This window comes from Hipposideros armiger, unplaced genomic scaffold, assembly GCF_001890085.2.
Source record: "Hipposideros armiger isolate ML-2016 unplaced genomic scaffold, ASM189008v1 scaffold_1456, whole genome shotgun sequence".
Classification (NCBI taxonomy): Eukaryota; Metazoa; Chordata; class Mammalia; order Chiroptera; family Hipposideridae; genus Hipposideros; species Hipposideros armiger.
The window spans coordinates 84,249-90,266 of NW_017732806.1; the positions used below are offsets into that span (position 1 = coordinate 84,249).

General features: G+C 37.8%; 1 pseudogene; it reads left to right on the forward strand.

Moving 5' to 3' along the window:
* Positions 1–477: 477 nt before the first annotated feature.
* Positions 478–4,734, forward strand: LOC109377576 (protein farnesyltransferase/geranylgeranyltransferase type-1 subunit alpha pseudogene; annotated as a pseudogene).
* The last annotated feature ends 1,284 nt before the right edge of the window (positions 4,735–6,018 follow it).

Sequence of the window (6,018 nt, forward strand, 5' to 3'; positions counted from 1 at the left end):
CAACTATGAAATGCTCATACTAGTAATCAGGAAAATGCAAATTAAAATTGCAATGACATACTATTTCACATCAACCAGATTGGCAAAATTCAAAAATTCTGATGGCACCAAATGTTGGCCAGAATGTAGGAAATCATCAATTCTCGTACATTGCTGGCAGCTCTATATACGGTAACAACTACTTAGGAAAAAATACGACAATATTCAGTGATGTTGCAAACATTTATTTCCCATGATCCAGTGACTTCACTTTTGGTAGACCTTCTGAAGCAGTGCTCTTTAAATTTTCATGTGCGCACGAATCCCGGGACCTTGTTAAAATGCCGTTTCTGGTTCAAGTGGTCCGGGATGAGATCTGAGAGTCAGCATTCCTAACAAATCTTCCATGTGGTGCCCACGTTCCTTGACTGTGGATACACATTATATAACAAGGTTCTGCAGAGGTTCTTGCATATGTACCTGGGGACAGATACAGTGATGCTCACAGAAGCAGCAAAACAACCTGAAAACAACCTGACGTCTAGTAGTATGAGAATGGGTAATACATTATGGTATATTCCAAAGAGAGACTACGGTATTGGTTCAATCCCTAACAAGATAGTGTTAAAATAAAAAAACAAGTCAAAGAAGAATACCTACAGTATATTATACTCTATGTAAATTTTATTTCTGAATATAAGAATGTAAAAATTACAGTGGGAGACTACACACAAAAAATGCATGAAAATGATAGCCTCTGATGAAGAAGAGGAATGGAATAGTGGAACGGGATAGACAGGAGATCGATCTTTGTAATATTAAGGAAAATGGGCAGGATGTTAACGTGAATTAATACAATATGATGGGTAGTCACTGTATTATTTCTTTTTAATTTGGGAGATTTTTAAATTCTTAACTTTTTTTTTACTTATAAAAAACAAAAATTCATATCTCAGTTTCAGGGGCTGGATGTCCAAGGTCAGGGTCCCAGCATGCTTAGGCTCTGGAGGGGGCCCTCTTCTGGGTTGCAGAGTGCCAACTCCTTGTTGTATTCTCATATGGTGAGAAGAGGGCATCTTGACTTTTAAATGTATATAAATATTTAAAAAGAAAACCCCTGGAAGGGGGACCATTCATGGAACAATTGTGGGACCGTTTCTGTGAACCAGAGTTATTAAAAAATAACTGTCTAGGTGCACAAGGATTCTATGCAGGTTTGGGCGAGCAAGGAGCTACCGGGAACAATATGTATCAAACTTTCAGAAATGGAGTGGAAGTGGCAGAAAATTCCTTATGTTTCACAATATAGTCTTTGATTTGTTTTTTATTTCAAATAATATTCATGCAATATTTTAATATAAATGCAGAAAAATTAAAGTAAAATAAATTTAACATCAAATAGATTAAAAAATTATTAAAACAAATTAGCATATGAATAAAAGTGTCAGTTTAGGAGATAAATGATTGGGGAATTTTTCAAAAGAACAAAACATAACTATTATGAACTATTACCCAATAGTCAGAATAAGAATACAAAGAATCTTATTATCTCTAATCAAAAACTCTTATTGCATCATCAACATAAGATATTTAATATCTACCTCAAATCATGTTAACAGACATGCCATTGACATTCCCACTTTCCAACTTCCTATAGCCTCTTTTTTACTCAGCTGCTGGGTTCTAATCTGCATCCCTTATACCACATCATACTTTTCAGCACCTCTTGGTCTGATTAAGTCACCAAAGATGAGTCTTTTCCATAACTCAACCCACTCCAATCAACATAAAACCTGATTGAAATTCTCCTGTAAAATCTTTGCCTTTGAAAGGAATTGCATTGTTATCAGTATAAAAGATAGAATCAGTACGGGCTTCCATTTTTCCAAAAAAGCCTGAATACTACCTACTGGCCAGTTCAAATGGAACAGAGTGAAGTCAGCGATCTAGGCCTAAAGTTTATTCATGTGGATCAAAAGCAGAATCTGATGTGAAAAATGACAGAAGTATAAAACAGATTCATTCACTTAATAGTATATGATTCCCCTACCACATCCCAGGTGCTATCCTAGGCTTAAAGAAACCAAAACCTAACAACGGTCATTTCATGCTTTATCTTTTAATTGGGCAGATTTCCCCTGTGCATTGCTATAGTGGAGAGAAATTGTTCAAAAATGTTGCGTAATTTTGTGTGTAAGAGAGCGAAAGAGAGAGATCAACCCATGATAGTATTTTCTCTACAGGCCCTGATTCAACAGAATGTGTCAATCTTTCCCCTGGTGCTAAAGACAGTGATGGTTCCATATAACCTGTTTGACCATTTCTTTAGTTATTTCTTTTGCGGTCTCTTCAACTCAGGTGTCTATTTCAGAAGACTTGTTATTGTTCAATTTAGATGCTACAAACGGAGTTAAACACTAGTGGCGATGGAAAATTGTTACACGGGTATTGAAAGCAGGCTTTCAGTTTGGGTTTCTCTCTTTGTTATCTTCATATCACCAGGGTCCCTTGAAGCTGCAATTATCTAGAAGTGGATAATAATACAGAGAACTGGAGGAAGAGGAAAGAAAAGAATCCTATACTCAACAAGCATGTAAAAAACCCTAAAAGATGTAGCAAATGAGTAGACACTTCCATGGCAATGTGTGTCCATCTTTCATCAGTTATAAAAAACTGTTTCATGTGTGATGATGACCTTATTTCTTATATGAATGTATCTGCAGAAATTCTCTTATTTTCTGTTAGATATTAGAAACCCTGTGTTACCAATTTGAGGCAATCTCTGTTAAAAGTAACAGTTGGCAGGGCTCTCTCCTGATGACTCAGGATCACTAACATTATTCATCATAGACAATTTTGTTTTATTACCCTATCAGCAAAACGTCCTCAAATATATATTATAATAAAGCATACGATAGCAATTAAAAACAAGAATAAAGGAAGAAAAGCTCCTCTTCCTTTCTCCCTATTTCTAATTTCCTCACAATCCACCCTACCTACTTAAATACAAAATGAAAACAAAAAGAACTTTCCCATAAAAATATGTCAGCTTGCTTAGACCTTATAGCAGGAATGCCTAGAGAGCACACAGCCTCCTTTCTGTGACCATCTTCTGTGAATATTAATATGTGGTGCCTGTGACTCTGTGCTTGAATCTCGCCTTTGCCTATAGATCTAACCAGGTAAGCTCTCGTGAAAGCTGTTCGTTTAATGAGCTCTCTGCTTCTGCTGGAGTCTTCCATCTGCACCACTCAGCCACCCACGCCCATCAAGAAAGTTCTCCAGAGGCCCACTCTCGTATGCAATTCTATTAAATTCTCCAAAAATTTGTTAAGGGCCCTATGTTTAAGTAGCTCAGAGTCTAGAGAGAGAGATAGACATAAAAGGAAGGAATTGCAGTGCAGTGTGAAAAGTACAATCATTAGAAGTTCATGTACGGTAGAAAGGTAAGGAAGAATGCGAGTGGCCAGGGAAATTTTTGTCAGAGCAACTGCCACCAAATCTTAGTTTTGTAGGATGAACAACCAAGCATTTGTCAAAGGGTCAGGAAGGAAAAGTTGTTTCATAAAAAAGAAAATAATACTGTCTTGGCTGCCAACTCCACTGCAGACAGAGGCTAGATGGGGGCCACTGAGGGGTCAGGGAGGCCGAGCCGGGCAGCCAGCCTGGTCAGCCTCAGCCGCAGTCCCCACGCCCACCTTCGCCACCCTAGCAGCAGCAGCAAGAAGAAGTGAACACAGCCGTGGCCAGAGGAGTGTTGGCATCCCCTGGATGACAGACTCCTGAGCCTGGACTCGCCCACTTATGTTCTGCACCGGGACAGAGCTGAAGAGACAGATCCAGATCCAGTGCTGCAGAATGATGGCCTCAATCCAGTGGTGATCTAGGATGAAAAACTTAGAGATGTTTATGATTATTTCTGGGCCGTTCTGCAGTATGATGAAAGAAATGAATGAGCTTTTAAGCTAACCAGGGATGATACTGAGTTAAATGCAGCCAATTATACAGCAAGGCATTTTCAAAGAGTTCCCTTAAAGTCACTTCAAAAGGATCTACGTAAGGAAATGAACTACATCACTGCCATAACTAAAGAACAGCCGAAAAACTATCAAGCCTGGCATTACAGGAGAGTATTTATTAGTGGAATAGCTACAGAGATTCATCTCAGGAGCTTGAGTTTATTGCTGATGTTCTTAATCAGGATGCAAGGAATTATCGTGTCTGGCAGCATCAGCAGTGGGTTATTCAGGAATTTGAACTTTGGGATAATGAGCTGCTGTATGTAGGCCAGCTTCTTAAAGAGTACATGAGAAATAACTCAGTCTGGAACCAAAGATACTTCATCGTTTCCAACACCACTGGCTATAATGACTCTATATGTTGGAGAGAGAAGTCCAACACACTCTGGAGATGATCACACTAGTAGGGTGTAATGAAAGTGCAGAGAACTATTTGAAAAGAATTTTGCAAGATTGTGGACTTTCCAGATATCCCAATCTGTTAAATCAATTTCTTCATTTACAACCAAGTCACAGCTCCCCCTACCTAATTGCTTTTCTTGTGGATATCTATGAAGATATGCTAGAAAACCAATGTGACAACAACGAGGATATCCTTAGTAAAGAATGCAAGTTATGTGAATTTCTAGCTAAAGAAAAGGACACTATAAGAAATGAATATCAGCGATATATTGAAAGACCCCTTCAAAGCAAACACAGCACAGAAAGTGACCCACTAACAAATGTGCAGCAATAACACCATCTAGACGAACTTGATGGAAGTGCTGTTATTTTTTTTAAGAGACTCTAAGGCAGGAGTTTAAAACTAGAATGATCACTCCCTTTGCCTTTGGTGTAAAGCATGTATGGCCCAGGTATTGCTTTTTAACTAGAACTGAGAATGAGGCTCCTTGGCGGCTGCTGCTGTTCAGACCAGCTCTAAGTAATTTGATTCTTTGAAAGCAATTCGGGGGGAAGGAGAAGAAACAGAAAATCCCATAAAGGAACTTTTGTAGCCTTAGCAACATTTACTCAAATCTCTTAGCATCATCGCCTCCTTAAATGGTATGTGCATCAGGATTTGTAGCATTAATGATTGTAGGTAATTTGTATGTAATAGATATGGGGTAACTTAAATTTCAGTTCAGGAGGCAGGGAATTAAGTTGATGCATTAGAGCTGCTATGCCACACTCACAGTATCTTGCTATCACTGTAACCAACTAATGGCAAAACATGGATTTGTAATAGAATTGTAGATGTATCCTAAAAAATAAATAATGATAATAATAATGATAATACTGTTTTTCTTTTCCATTGCAAAACATTGAAGTATAAGTCAATGTAAATGAACTGGGGATCTGAGAGTCTAAACTGGAGGAATTGCTTATTGAAGAGTAGAATATGTGATGAAAAAGTAAATATGATGAAAATTGAACTTTTTATTTTTTTATTTAGGGTTAGAAAAATAAGGATAGTAGCTAAATCTGGCCCACCACCTGTTTCTGAAAATAAAGTTTTATTGGAACAAAGACACACTTATTTTTTCATTTACATATTGTCTTTAGCTGCTTTTGAGTAGTTGCAACAGAGACCCTATGGCGCACAAAATCGAAAATGTTTTCTATCTGACCCTTTACAGAGAAAGTTTGCCAATACCTGATTTAGGTAATGGAGATCCAATGAAATATTTTAAGCAGGTGTTAATGTGGACAGATTTGTGTGTGAGTCTTTTTTTCCGCAGAGGGGAGGTTAGCCAGAGACAGGTCATTGAGCCAAGAAGGTCACTGAAGAAGGAGAAAGAATCAGAATCTAAACTCTTTGATTCTGCAATGACTGTAGCATTGAAGATAGAGAATAGGAATTGAAACCAATTCGTGTTTAAGAGGCACAATACATAGGATGTGACAAAGTTTTAGGTGTGGAGAATAAAGTAGAATGAAAGATTTTTCTACTGCCTAAGAAGTGGGAAGAGAAACAGAAGAAAGGACAAATTTGGGTATGAAAATGTCTAGATAACAGGACAGGATCCAGAAACAAAGT